This window comes from Acinonyx jubatus, chromosome B3 (assembly GCF_027475565.1).
Source record: "Acinonyx jubatus isolate Ajub_Pintada_27869175 chromosome B3, VMU_Ajub_asm_v1.0, whole genome shotgun sequence".
Classification (NCBI taxonomy): domain Eukaryota; kingdom Metazoa; phylum Chordata; class Mammalia; order Carnivora; family Felidae; genus Acinonyx; species Acinonyx jubatus.
Window position 1 is genome coordinate 12058263 of NC_069386.1, and position 15430 is coordinate 12073692.

A 15430-nucleotide genomic window follows, 5' to 3' on the forward strand; every position below is an offset into this window, starting at 1 on the left:
CAGTAAAACCGGAGGAGAGACTTCTTGCACATTTGTCAAAGTCAGAAACCGATAGAAATTTCATAAGGAAGTTGTTCTAGGAGATTTTCCCCCCCAGCTTCAACAGCCTTAGGTAATTGAAAATTTTGGTCTTGAAACCCAGGGTTTTATATGAGAACTAGAAATGTTAGGAAAAAAATCACAGTCTAATCCCCCTTCCCATTTTACAGATGAGACAACTAGAGTTTAGGAGATCTGGTCATTGGCCCAAGTCTCTGCAGTGTTAGTAACAGATTCAGGACCATAACTTGTTCCCTGCTCACCAAGTGTTCCCATCTCATGCAGCCTCCTTTATTTATTTAGAGTTTATTCAAATAAGTTCTGTACTCCCCACCCCCAGGTGGTTTTTAAAAATCCAATCTGTGTTTCTGAAGTCATTTTAGACATACATAGAAATTACAAAAATTAGTACAGCTTCCATATCCTTCACCCAGCTTCCCCATGATAAGATCTAACCCAAAAGCACAATGATATAAGACAGGACCTTGACACTGACCTCAGATCTTACTCAGCTTTTATTCATTTTCATATGAACACCTTTTTAAAAAAAATTCAGAGTATGTTCTATGAAATTTTTACCACATTTGGATGGTCACCACCACAATCAGAAAAGAGAACTGTTTGATCATCCCCCAGAAAACCTCCTTGACCCCTTTATAGGCATAGCATCCCCAGCTTAACTCCCGCCACTGATCTGTTCATCAATGACCTCTAGACTTTCGTCAGTTTGAGATTGTTATATAAAAGGAAGAATATAGCCACCTTTTGAGACCGGCTTTTCTTTTACTCAGCACAATGGCCCTGAGATCCCTTCGAGCTACTACACGTATCAATGATCCATTCTCCTTTGTTGCAGAGGGGGGTTCCATTATACGGGTTCACTACGTTTTGTTTGACCAGTTAGGCTGGTCAACTGAAAGGCATTTGGCTTGTTTTCAGTTTTGGGCGCCTTTTAGAAATGAGTTGCTACAGACATTCCAAATTCACTTTTAATCATTTTGCAGTGCGGGAGGCTGAGTTTTTAAAATGAGTTTCCTGCCATCACTCTTAGTTTGCAACAATCTTTATCTGAATGGAGGGTCAAAAAAAGACACAAAGGAACGCATGTTGCAAACTGTTGATTCCCGCCGGTTTGGGACGTGTTAGCATGAAATTCAATTGCCTGCAGAGCCTAGACTTAATTAACAGTAATGAAGAAATTTGTCATTAAGATCAGTGGTTCTTACAGAGGGTCCCTGGGCCAGTAGCATCAGCATCACCTGGGAACGGGTTGGAAATGTATATTTTCAGGTCCTAATCCAGACCCACTGCATCGGAACCTCCAGGGATGGGGCCCAGCAATCTGTGCTTCAACCTTCTGCAAACAATGACTTAAGCTAAGAGCTGAAAGACTCCATGTTTTCACCAAAAGGGAGGCTGTGTACCCATGGCCTGACTCCATGGAAGTGTGTTCCCTCTGGGCTGGGTGGGCAGTGGTCTGGACGCCCCCCTTTCTTCTTTTTGGCAAAGAGTGCCTGGTGGGTCCAAATATTCTGGTACATTTTGGAACAGCCTGTGTTTTAAATGTTTCTGTTTCCTCATTTACAGGGTGTGGGAAGATGTATGTAACTTTCGAGGCACAGTGGGGATGACGTACCTGTGGAAGGAAAAAGCTCATGGAGAGGCCCCTTTAGATCAATGGCTATTTCTCATTCGATTTTAATATTTATTTTTGAGAGAGAGAGAGAGAGAGAAAGCGCAGGGGAGAGGCAGACAGAGAATGCAAAGCAGGCTCTAAGTTCTGAGGTGTCAGCACAGAGCCCGACGCGGGGCTTGAACCCACGAACTGTAAGATCATGACCTGAGCCAAAGTCAGATGCCCAACCGGCTGAGCCAACTGAGGCACCCAGAGATTTCTCATTGGAATAGATATGCTTATAAATCACACAAGGCTCTTGTGTTCGTGGGTTTTTGAGCATTTGATGTGCCACACTTAGGAGACCGAATACAAGAAGACCCATTCTGGCCTCGGGCACAACTGAGAAGCAGGAGACGCTGCCTTGTTGGCTTGCTTCTGCATTGTGGTTCTCTCCTGTGCCCTGACCTCTTGTAGGATCCCTCGGAGCTTTCTAGTCTCCCTGCTGCCTCGCCCCACCTCTCCCAGAGTTCATTGAAACTTGCTCTTTTTTTTGGCAAGCTGGTCAGGCCCTTTCCTCTGCCAGGTGACGCTAGATTAATTAGACAGGTGAATCCCTCAATTTTGTTATAAATTTGGCACGTTATCCTGAAGACATGCTGTCACTTTGTTACATACTCCCTGCTTTTCTTGGAATGAAGTCGTTATGGGATGACAGTAAATGCTAGGTATTTTCGGCATGCTGTAGGAGGCATATGGGTGATATTCTTCCCAGCAGAGTGACTTAAAATACTTCCAATTACTCAGAGGGTGCCAATCGGTCAGGTTTGTCCCATAAATAGTTTTGGATGCCTAGGATTTGAGTGTTTGTGTGTATGTGTGTGTGCATGTATGTGTGTAGGTAGTGCGTGCCAGGGTGTGCACATGTATGTGTGTTTCCGTGTCATTGTGTGCTGATGCATGTGTGTGTGAATGTGTGCATTGTGTGTGTATATGTGTTTGTATGTGTGTGCATGTGCGTGTATTTGCATGTGTCTATGTGTGTGCACGTGTGTGAGGGTGCCCGTGCATGCATGTGTATGTGTACATCTGTGTCATTGTGTGTTCATGCATATGTGTTCAGGTGTGTGCATGTATGTGTGTGCATGTGTATGTATGTGGTGTGTATGTGTGTGCATGTGCCCAAGTGTGTGTGTGTGCATATGGGTATGTGTGCGAGTGTGCCTGTATGTGTGTGCACATGTGTCGGTGTGTGTATGTGCCTGAGTGTGTATATGTGTGCAGATGCACATACATGTGTATGTGGGCATGTGTGAGTGTGCGTGTGTGCACGTGTGTATGCGTGTGCATGTGTGTACGTGTATGTGTGTATGGGTGTGTGCACACGTGCCTGAGTGTGTATATGTGTGCATATGCGCATACATGTGTGTGCACATGCGTATGTGTGCATGCATATGCCCTAGTGTGTATATGCGTGTACATGCGTATGTGTGAGTGCGCACACGTGTATATTTCTGTGCACGTGTGTATGTGTGTGCATGTGCCCTAGTGTGTATATGTGCAGATGCGCATACATGTGTATGTGTGCATGTGTGCACTTGTGTATGTGTGTGCATGGGTGTGTGTGCATGTGCTTGAGTGTGTATATGTGTGCATATGTGCATACATGTGTATGTGTGCACGTGTGAGTGCGTGCATGCATGTCAGTGTGTTTGCATGTGCACATGTGTGTGTGAGTGCGAGTGTGCAGGTATGTCAGTGTGTGTGCATGTGTATGTGCACATGTGTGCACGCGCGTGTGGTGTGGCGTAGTCCTGAATGGAGGAGAGGCATTTATATGCTTTACCCAGACTGTAAGGAGGCTGTTCATCTTCAGGTCCAATGTCTGGGGAGAAACTGTTTCAAGTAAAAGGTAAATGCTCAGGTCAAGTTAATCCCAATCATTTGTTTTCATTTTTTCCCCCTAGTGCTTTCTGGTTGATTTTAATGACTGTTCCTTTTGAATTCATTCTCCTCTGTTGAAAAGAGAAAGGTTGCAACTTGGCTGTGCTCACGGCTCAGGTCCTGCTCTGGAAAGTTCTCGTCCTGGCCTGAGGCAGGGGCTGAGGGGGAGGTGGTTGGGGTGCAAGGACCCGTGCCAGCTCGGGGATCCAGAACCCAGAGGGCTGAGAGACCATCACTCCGGGTTTATCCTAACTCCCAAATGAACTTCTGAAATAGATCCTTTGTGTGTTTGTGCGAACCCACGCTCCGCTCTGCCCCTTTCCCCAGAGCACAGAGAATAGAAGGCACCAGATGATGGAGCTGCTTCGTAGGGCAGACTCTAATTTCTTTCTGTGAAGGCTGACCTGAAATTCAAAGAAGCATTATTACTTCATCCAATTTAAAACTCTGCCCGCTGCTGAATGAGCAAGCACCCAATTTCACCTTTGGAGGCAAATGGGAAGCTTTTTGTGTTGAAAGACAGAAGAAGAGAAAAGAGGATTTCTGGAGGATAATTGAATGGAAATCCCTTTAAGGTGCCAGAAAATGGCTTCCATCCAAAGGGATGAAACGAGGTCAAACCATGTTTGTTAAAAGTCTGGGGCATGAAAGCCTTAATTATTTCTTTGCAAAGTCGTGACTCTAACGACTTAGACAAAAGCTTCAAGAAGGTAGAAGCTGGGAGAAATTGCCCGTGGCTTCAGAGAAGGTGGAACCAGAGGAAGGCAGTGACTAGAGAACAATACTGTGTTAGCTGGGATTATTCCTCCAGATTTGGGGCCCCTGCCTCGGGTTTAGGATGGGATCTGGTAAAAGATGGCCTGATGGTGTGCCTAGAAGTGGGAGTTAGAGGGGACTGGGTCACGCTGACTGTGCAGGCTGGGGAGCTGGGCTTGCTGGCCAAGGAGGCGAAGAAATAGTCCTTACTTTTTTTTTTTTTTTTAATTTTTAGGGCAAGAAGAGAGAGAGGGAGGGAAAGAGAACGTTAAGGCTCGAACTCACGACCCTGGGATCATGACCTGAGCCGAAACCAAGCTCGACGGACTGAGCTACCCAGGCTCCCCCGTCCTTGCTTCTTAGACTGTGAGACTATGATTTCCCTTGGAGCAGAATGGCGAGCTGTGTAGTGATGCTCTTCGGATTTAGACAGATGCGTATTCGAATTTCCAGTCCTTCGTTTACTAGCCTTATGACCTTTGACACGCTCCTTCTTCCTCACCTTCCTCCTTTGTGACATGAGGGAAATATCACCTGCCCCAGAGGGTGAAAATGCACTCAGGTAACGTGGGGTCTGGTACATAATAGACGCCCCAGGGGAGTCAGTGCTCTGGGTTCCTTGTCATGCCTCTGCTTCGTTTGACTTCTGGGCAGGCTCCCTGCGGCCCACATGGGCTCTGGCTCTTGAGCTTATGGTGGGTCCCTGATGCCCCACGTTCTCATCCTTGCACGGCCCTTGGTTCTGTTGGCAAGGCTCAGGGGCGGCCACCTTCTTTTCATTTTTCCCTCCAGATCCTTGGCTACCTGTGTTCTGGCTTCCCTGTGGGAGTTTCCTAACTGTCAAGGATCCATAACCACCCCCAATATGAACAGGGGGCTGGACTGACTCTACATTCCTGCCACCTTCCTATTCATTGAGATCCGGGGCAGTTTTTTTCTCCAGGGAAGAGGGCGCACTGGCTAAAACAATTCCTACTGTGCCCTTGGATGGTTTTGTGGCACATAGAACGCCCCCGTGAGTGTCTGCTTTGTATATATATTCTGTTCTGCGATGCAGCGGGGAGTGCTTTCTGCCTTCTCATCAATCGCTTCTCATGACAGGAGCTGACAGTCCAGCCGAACCTTCTCCGTGTGCCTCCTCTTACCGACTGACATCACGGCTGAGACCTGGGGTCCAGACAGTGTGTTGGGGTTCCCCAGTAATTCAGCTGCGGATTGACAGATCAGTGCGTAGAGGGGTGCAGGGATCCCTCTTGAGGAGCCGGGTGGCCTCTTTGAAAAGATTACCCAGCCTTGGGGCGCCTGGGTGGCTTAGTCAGTTAAGCTTCTGACTTCCGCTCAGGTCTTTATCTCACGGCTTGTGGGTTCGAGCCCCGCTTCGGGCTCTGTGCTGACGGCTCAGAGCCCGGAGCCTGCTTCGGATTCTGTGTCTCCCTCTCTGTCTGCCTTTCTCTCTTTCTCAAAAATAAATAAACAAAAACATTTTCTTAAATTTAAAATTGAAAAGATTACCCAGCCCTGTTAAAAACAGGCACACAAAAGGTTTAAGCAGGAAAGCAGGCAAGATTTCCCAAACACGTCTAAGAGTAGATGATAAGCACAGCTTTTTAGGCTACTGTGAATTCAGAGACAAGCGCCTGTGCCTGGTTAGCTGCGTGGGGAAGAATTTCTACAGTACACGCAGGCTTTGCAGGCATTGGTTTTCCTTGTCTGCCCTTAGGAAGTCAAATAGAGACCATCTTTTTTTCTGACAAGAATTGGCAAGAAATAGCAACCATGTCCTACTTTCCCAAGGATTTCTGGGCAATTTGATTTTTTTTTTGGCTCATTTGAAGAGGCTATACACATTATCAGAGATAAGAATGCAAAAGTTGTCCTAGGGATGCCCTGGATTTCGTAGGAATCAGGTGTTGGGCAGCCTGGAAGAGGAAATGTAGGATATTAGAGAAGCAACAGCTACTGGATTTTCCAATTAAGTCCCTCCTTTGGGGGCCCAAAGGAAATACATCTTTAATCCCTTGACTTGTCCTTTTTTTTTCTAAATTGGTAGAACTCCCCTCCTGAGGCAGGTGTGAGTGCTGTATAAAAGAATGGCTTTTGGTGAATTCTGGAACAATGGTATTCAGTGCAGAATCTCAGAGGCCTCTGGGGTGGAGAATCCATTGAGGGAAGCCATGACAATGGTGCCATTACTCTTCTCTCTTACCCTCTCTTGCCAAGGTACATGTGACAAAGGAGTATTTGTATCAGTAAGATCTAGTGAAGTCTGATCATTATTGGGTATAATCAACAGACCAGACAACAGGAAATGTCTGTCTTTCTTTTCCTATCAATTTACTCAATAAGAAATTTGAAAGCTGTTAACTAAAGTCTTCTGAGTGAGTCAGCCGTTATTGTGACCTTGCTGAAAATGGACCAGGCTGGTAAAAGATGTGGCCATAAAATGTTGAGGCCGTTTTCATGGTCTTCAAGCTTGAAGTTAATCTGGATTTTGGTTAGTTGTCTAGGAATAGCATCGGATTTATGTTCACTAGTCTGTCTCAGTCAAGTCTAACTGCTATAAGAAAATACTGTAGATTGGATGGCTGGAACAACAGACATTTATTTTCTCATAGTTCTGGAGGCTAGAAGCCTGAGATCAGTGTATAAACATGGTCAGGTTCATGGTGAGGGCTCGCTTCTTGGCTGGCAGATGACCTTCTTGTTATGTCCCCACGTGGTGGAGAGAGAGAGAGCTCTGGTGTCTCTTCCTTTATAAGGAGACTAATCCCATTATGGGGGCTCCGCCTTCATGACCTAATCTAAACCGAATTACTTCCCAAAGGTCCTACCTCCAAATATCATCCCATTGAGAATTAGGGCTTCAATATATGAATTTTGGGAAGATGCCACCATGTAGATTCTACATGGCTTCTCGAACAACACTGTCTGGGATGTGGGACTTATTTGAAAAATTCACTGGTGACTGAACTGAACTCTATAGTGGAATGGTAAACTTATATTTGGTAAACCAGTTGTCTGTCATGGACACATGAGCGAGAGACAAGAAGATGGAGAGAAGAAAGAAGGGCAGAGATGAGTCATTATTATCAAATAATGATAATGGGCATGAACCCATTGGTGGGATCACTGAGCTGGCCCACATGAGGGACCTATCTTCTGCATTTTCTTTTCTTAGCATCATCTCTAACCAATGGGCTTTCAAATGTTAGTGCATTTTAGAATAGAGGGGCAAAGATATCTATACAAATTATGTGGGAATTGTTAGGGCTAGGCCTAAGGGTGTGGAATACATATAGGGCCATGTCACAGAAATACAGCACTTGCCTTCAAAACGGAGGTTTGGATTCATCGTCAGCTCTGACAACTTGTTGCCAACATATCCTCGTTCATGGAAGGGGGACAAGAAAGGTGGGCTCGGTTCCTAGAGTTATATAAAGAAAGAGGAGTGGGATGGTGCAGTGATTCCAGAAGATTGTCAGCGCGAGTCTTTCTAATACGTGACAATATTTTCTCTGGTTTGTGACAAGAAGGCAGAAGTGCATGCAGTAACAGGCCTGTTATGCAGTGGAGAGCAACTAACTCCAACCTCTCCCTATACTTTCATTTCTGATGACATCCTTCCTCTCATGCTTTCTGCCTGTCAAAATCAAATCTACACACACCAAGATTCAAATAGTCCAGCCCCAAGATTCAGAAACTCTTGTTATGCCTCCCCTCCTCTTGTTCTGCCTCATACCCTAGGCTGTAGGAAGGGAGAGAGAAGACACACACACACACACACACACACACACACACTCCTTTCTTGGTAAGGGCGGTATCTTAGTTTACTTTTTTGGTGATAATGTGTCCTTCCTTAGATAAAATGTGGGTGATAGCAGAGGGCAGTGTCTGAGCAAGCCTGCAGGCCCTCCTGGAGAGTTTTTACTGAGGGACTAAGGAGCTTCCCAGAAAAGAGCTCTTTCTAAGGGCACGAGGGGACAGAGAAATGGCCTTGATATCATGACCAAGCTTCGGCCATTGGAAGGAAGCCAATACATTATACATGGCCTGATCACTCTCATTTGGATTTGTCTATGGTCCAGCACCACAACGACCTATGTCTAGATCTTCTGAAGACAGAGGGCTGTGAGTAAAGACTGAAATAGCTTGTTTTCACTAAAAATCTCGTTAAGCTCTACAGCACAGCTGTGCTGCTCTGATAAGCCTCCAGCAGCATTTAGCATAAAAAGAGGAAGGGGCATTTCCTTTTAATTTGCTGATCAGGTGAAGGAAAAACCAGTAGATATGGTCTACCCAGTAGGAGTGACAGTGATGGCTGCCAGGCTTGATCGTCCCCAGGAGGGACAGCATCCAAGGCACTGATGCAGGAAGCAATAGTTCTGGGCAGAAGTGGTTCATCTTGGTCACGGGGCACAGGGCAAGATGCGTTGATACAGGACACAGCCTGGCAGGCAATGGTGGCCTCAACTTTGGGCATTCTTTTTTTTAATTTTTTTTAAATGTTTATTTATTTTTGAGACAGAGAGAGACAGAGCATGAACGGGGGAGGGTCAGAGAGAGAGGGAGACAGAATCCGAAGCAGGCTCCAGGCTCTGAGCTGTCAGCACAGAGCCCGATGCGGGGCTCGAACTCACGGACCGTGAGATCATGACCTGAGCCGAAGTCGGACGCTTAACCGACTGAGCCACCCAGGCACCCCTCAACTTTGGGCATTCTTGAAGAGGTAAGGATATAGTCTTTCGTGTGTTTTTTCTGGGGGAGTATATGTGATATGCACATTTTGGGTCTCCCTTGGCAGGGGGCCCTGGCACATCAGGTGTTGGTGGGAAATAATCACTAAATATGGCGTGCTATTATTGACGTGAACATATTTTTCGATGCAGGGCTTTATGGGATCTGTGGGAAGTGGTAAGTATACAAGAGCAGCCTGCCACGGTCACCACTAATCCAGAGTTTGGGGAGAAGGTGAGATTTCAGGAGATTTTGGAAGACGACAGAGTTAAATGGGTTAGCAGAAGAAATGCATTTCCAGACCCAAGCACTGTTGTAGAGAGTGCTACAGTTTTTAGCCACATCTTTGCAGTCAGAGGCTGTATGCTCATTTTGGAGCCTGTTAGAGATGATTCATCCAATACGAGGAAACCGTCGGTGGCCATCCTTGGCCTCTGGGGATTTGGATCAAGAGGGGGAGGCAGTCACTCTATCCCAGTGCTTGGGATGGAGAAAGCCTACACTGCACCATTTCCTGGGAAGCCATGGAAGAGTTCTGGACTAACAACAGCTGCTTCTAGAACCTTAAGGTCAGTTCTACGGTGGCCTTGACCAAGAAGCCTTTCTTTTAGAGTGAGATTGAATTCAGAGATTCCTGATGATTTCTCTACTAAGGAGCATTTATTTCATTCAAGATTCTTTGTCTACCAGTCTTGTGTTTAGAAAGAGTCCCCACCCCCACTAACCATGCTATTTTGCTAAGTAGTCACTATCGTCCTCAGTTTTATTTCAAGAAGAGATACATCCCTCGTCTGCAGGCCTTTGATCTGTGTGAGCTGGCTAGTTATTCCAGATTGAGACAACAATGTGTTGGGCCAAAACAGAGAAATATGACAATGTCACCAGCCTGTGTAGCGCTCCTGTGGGTCAAGGCATGGATTTTATTAGCATTTTAAAAATGCTGAATATAGTTGTGAACATTCACCTTCTCTTCCTTTGAACCTCGAGCTGGGAACAAGCCCTTTATTTATTTTTTTTTTGAGGTTGTTCTGCCTCGTGGTCTGAGTGGGGGAAAGGACAAAGAGCTGAGAGGGATCCGTGTGTCCCATCTGGGGCCCTCCATGGTGGGGCGAGTTCCTGACATACATCTAGTATCGCCACAATATTTGGAGGGATGGTCAACATGCTTAGCTGGCTTGGCCTTGAACCCACTTACTGTGTTGTGTGGGGGCAATAATGGTCGCTCCATGGGCACAGATGCCAGTGACCCTGTCCCTTGTCTTCCAGAGACGTTCCCAACCAGGTGAAGGGTGAGGCAGATGGAGGAGGGAAAGAAGCAAAAGAATGGGTGGGGAGAGGTGGCAAGATGGGGCGTGCGAGAGGCAAAGCCTGGAGCAGTTGCCAAGGAGGAAGAAGAAAGACAATCATGCGGACGTTGCTTTCAAATAATTGCAGTTACCAAGAAGGAAACCACAACCAATGGCAGCAAATTATTGAGTGACAGAGTCAAAGATGCAAGCCGTAAGTGAAAAAAGCAGTGCAGGTGAGAGAGAGAGAGAGAGAGACAGAGAGAGAGAGAGGGAGGTGGGGGAGGGATGGGAAGGTGGTGTTTCTATCGAAGTGTCCATTCTCCCTTGTATTAGACCAAAGTGCTTTTACCATTTCTTTGCTTTTCTACTTGTAGAAATAGAAATATAAGGCCACCTTGGTGGCCCAGTCAGGTGAGTGTCCAACTTTGGCTCAGGTCATGGTCTCACGGTTTGTGGGTTCGAGCCCCACATCCAGCTCTCTGCTATCAACCTGTCAGCACTGAGCCCGCTTCGGATCCTCTGCCCCGTCTCTCTCTGCCCCTCCCCTGCTTATGCTCGCTCCCTCTCAGAAAAATAAATAAAACATTAAAAAAAATGAAACAAAACCCCAAAAAATATATATATTATAATTACAGAACAAAAATCCATGGCTACGTTTCATAATTTACCCAGATGATTTACTGTGGTTTTGGCCACCCTATTACATGCCCAACAGTGGTGAAATTCTTGTTTTGCCCTCAGTGGGAGGTTGGGGGATAGGAACATTTGCCCTCCCAGCCCCCCTCTTTGCTCTGTTCCCATTTCCTGGGCATTGAGGAGCAAGATTGCTGGTGGGGACAAGCCGCTTAACTTCCTAGTTGACGGGTTGTTTGTTGAACCAATGGCTCTTCTGTGGTGGCTCCCTGCCTCGTTCCCGGCTTCCCCTGGAGATCGGCTGTCTTTCTGTCACGGCTGCTTGGCTGACCGTGACTAGGGCAGGGAATCTTGGTTGGCACAAGAGGAGGAGATTGGGTGGGATGGAGCGTGGAGCCCTTCGACACTTTCCTCTGGGCCCTGGAGAGAGGAGTGTGGGGTCTGAGGACGAGGGTAGGGGGCCATGTGTTGCACCATAAAATCCTAGGAACGTTCCATCTGTACTGCAGACCTCAGAATACCTAGCGTGACAGTGTATATAAAATTTCTGGCTTATGCTTCTTAATACCAGTCTATAAAAATAACAGTCCAACTGGATGAGATCATGGCGAGGTTGCGTGGGGCCATATGCCGTGGGCCGAGTTGGTGCTGACGGATGTTTGGAGGCTTATGTCCTGGGGCTTGTTGGTTCGAGAAGAAGAGGTCAGAGGGTGGGGCTGGGGCCCTGAAGTAGGAGACAGAGAATGAGGAAAAGGATGAGCCTATCTTTTTTTTTCTTTAATTTTTTAAATGTTTTATTTATTTTTGAGACAGAGGGAGACAGAGCATGAGCAGGGGAGGGGCAGAGAGAGAGGGAGACACAGAATTGGAAGCAAGCTCCAGGCTCTGAGCCATCAGCACAGTGCCCGATGTGGGGCTCGAAGTCACAAACCGCGAGACCATGACCTGAGTCAAAGTCGGACGCTCAACTGACTGAGCCACCCAGGTGCCCCAACGATGAGCCTATCTTAGCAGAAGAGAAGCTCATCAATTAAAGCATAATGAGGAAGGGGGAGGGTAATATTACCACTTATTGGGCATCGAATGTGCCAGAGAATGTTTATGTTGGTGTTTGGTCTCATTTAATCTTCTGTACAATAGGTCAGACTCTGTGAAGTTCCATTTTCCAAAGGAGATAAATTGAATTTAGACCTGAGTATCTGAGATTTGACTCAAGGCTATTAAGGGGGTAGAGACAATATTCAAGCTGGGGACTTCATGATCCTAAGGCTCTGATCACTGTTATGTGACAGGATATTCACTATGGGGTGAAGTCAGTTTTGTTGTGAATGTCTCGATGGCTGTTGGGAACTGTTCTAGGAGATTCTAGTCTACTGAACTGAGTGGTTGGCTTGGGATCCTGTGGGTGAAGCTTTTCTCATCTTTCCAGGATCCAGTGAGGTGCTATGGGCCTTATGGACAAATATGGCTGCTGTTGGGTCAGTCTGTTCAGGATGAATGACCAGTGACCAGAGCTGGTGGTTAGCCTCTGAGAAAATACCTCAGCTTCCTCAGGGGGTAGTTCAGACAGATGCAGCTCTGACAGATGGATGTGTGCAGGCTACTCACCAGGCTTGTCATGGGCAGAAGACCCTTTTGGTATTGTTGTGGAAGGATCCCTTCCTCTGAACAAGAGAGAGAGAGAGAAAGAGCAGGGGAGGAGCAGAGTGAGTGAGAAAGAGAGAATCCCAAGCAGGCTCCCCAGTGCCAGCACAGAGCCTGACACAGGCCTCAAACCCACAAACCATGAGATCACGACTGGAGCCGAAATCAAAAGTTGACTCGTCACTGACTGAGCCACCCAGGCGCCCCCAAAGCAATTTTAGAACTTGGTCCCGGTGCATCTATATTATATTCCAATAAAAATATAGCAGCTCCTGACATCTTTTATGTCTCAGATGCTTTATACGCATGATGAATTTTAATTTTCACAACTCCCATGTCTGCTTGGTGGAATTGGCTCCCTTTTATGGAAGAGAAAACAGAGGCTCGCAGAGGACAAGTAAGCTGCCCAGAGCAATACTATGATTAAGCTGTTGATCTGTGATTTGAATTCCATCTGCCTGATTTGAGAAATTCTTTTCCAACAGTGTCTCTCCCATCTCATGGGGAACCAGGGAGGATCTTGTCTCCTTAAGTACCTTGGGTGTGCTTTGGTTAAAACAGGGTCCAAGATCGTATTTGTCACCAACTTAATAAATTATGCTGAGAATTTATTAGAAAATCTTGTATAATCCAACTGTGGAATGGCGCTGTTGGTCAAATTGGAAACAATTTTTTTTCTGTCTTCCTTGAAAGTGGCTCACATTTTTTAAAACAAAATCACATGTTTCAGAACAGCTTTATAGAGATATAATGCACCTACCATACAATTCTCCTATTGAAAATGTCCAATTTAGTGGTTTCTCGTATGTTCGCAGGGGCGTACCGTCACCTCTGTGAACATACTAAACCACATTTCTATAATTTATGAACATTTTCATTTCCGTTAAATTTTTCTTAATGTTTATTTATTTTTGAGAGAGGGAGAGCAAGACAGAATGCGAGTGGGAGAGGGGCAGAGAGAGAAGGAGACACAGAATTGGAAGCAGGTTCCATGCTCTGAGCTGTCAGCGCAGAGCCCAATGCGGGGCTTGAACTCATCAACTGTGAGATCACGACCTGAGCTGAAGTCGGACGCTTAACCGACTGAGCCACTCAGGCGCCCCTCATTTCCATTTTTAATTAGAGAAAAGAAGATAACATCAAATAAAACTGAGAGAAAGAGGACCTCGCCCTTTCTAGTCTCTGTGTGCTCAAGATACAGAATAACAGTCACTATCCGCCTGTGCATATTGTTTTATATCTGTTTTTTTTAAGGTGACATTTCTCGTGTTGTTACCTTGCATTTATCAGTGACCCACCATATTCTCTCACGCTGATGGGCAATAATTTACTAACTCACCCCCTTTTGCTGAGCCATTAGGGTTTTTTTCCCCATCATAAATAATGTTGCAGCGAGCATCTTTGCACATAAAGCTTATTTCACTGGTTGAATATATTTCTTGGGGTGGCGCTCCCAAGAGTGGGATTACTGTGTCAAAGGGTATCAGTATTCTATGTCCCTCTCTCCCTTCTCCCGTGCTTAGCCCTAAAGAGGCGGCTTTGTTTCACAAAATTAAAAAAAAAGTATAATATATATATAAGACATTATACACAAGCAATCCTTCAATATTACCGAGGTTTTGCTCTCATGATATAAATCAGAGGCAGGCGGAAATCCGCGAGGTCAAACATCATCCATTTCTTGCGAACCAAGAAAGATTGTCCTTTATATGTCCCACCTGGTGATTTAAATAACTTTACCATTTCTCTTAGAAAATTATTCCCATGGAAAATGATTCCCTCAACCTCCTGACCTTTTATTGGTTGCTGTCAGCCTGGGGGCAGCACTTTGTTTCCAGCTGTTCTTAAAAGCTTCTTCTCCAGCTTTAACCCTTTGAAGGCTCGCAGGGGTGACTGGGGGTGGGGGATGGGTGGGGGGGGAAGGGTGACCTTACACATCTGTATCCCCACGACTTCAGGTCAGAGTGAGCCACGCCGGACACATACAGTGGTGGCTGGGAAAAAAAAAATAGAACATCCCCAACTCGTTCTGTTGTAAATAGCAACCATTTGGGAAAGTTCTGATGTGGGCGGATCGTTAGTGTCCAACCAAGAGGAGCTCCTAGCAGTGAGAGCGAAGGTGAATTCCTGAGAGGAACTTGGTAAGGTTCACGTGTATTCACCCCTGACGCCCCATCTTCCTGGAAGCACATTTGGAGTTTCAGGGTTTGTGACATTCTTCGACGTCACCTAAGACCATCCAGAATCCTTACCGGCTTTGTGAAATGCTGCGCAGGTTACTGTTTCTTCTGTCTACTTTCCAGGGCACGCAGACAGCCTGCTTCAGGGTCTCCCCCCAAGAACACTCAGCGCTTCCCTGCCTTGTTTTCTAGATGTCTTATCTTTCCTTCCATTTTTGCCACCCAGTCGGGGGTGTCCTAGGTGCTAACAGGGAGATGCCTGCGTTTCATCACAATAGCCATTGGATATTCCCCTTTTTGGACAGAAAAGGAGCCCTGAACCTGAGCTGGGTCAGGTGCACATGTAAAGCACAGATGGAAGGAGGGCTGACAGGCAGCCTCTGCTGGAGCCCCACTGGGGAGCCCGGTGGATGGCCCCGGGGGAAGGAGACTGAGCTGAGGGCTGGGCCAGGAGGCAGCAGCCAGGGTGGAGGCCATGGTGTGAGCTCTGCGGAACCAGCTGTGTGCTTCTAGAACAACTCCCTGTGCTTCAGAGACATGGTGCTGGGCGTCTGCAGCCTGGAGGGGAAAGAAACCCTTCCGGATGGGAACTACAC

General features: G+C 46.5%; 1 long non-coding RNA gene across 2 annotated transcripts in view; it reads left to right on the top strand.

Moving 5' to 3' along the window:
* Nucleotides 1-15430, top strand: part of LOC113601933 (uncharacterized) — a 257395-nt gene that overhangs the window by 212326 nt on the left and 29639 nt on the right. The gene's annotated exons all lie outside the window — the stretch shown is intronic.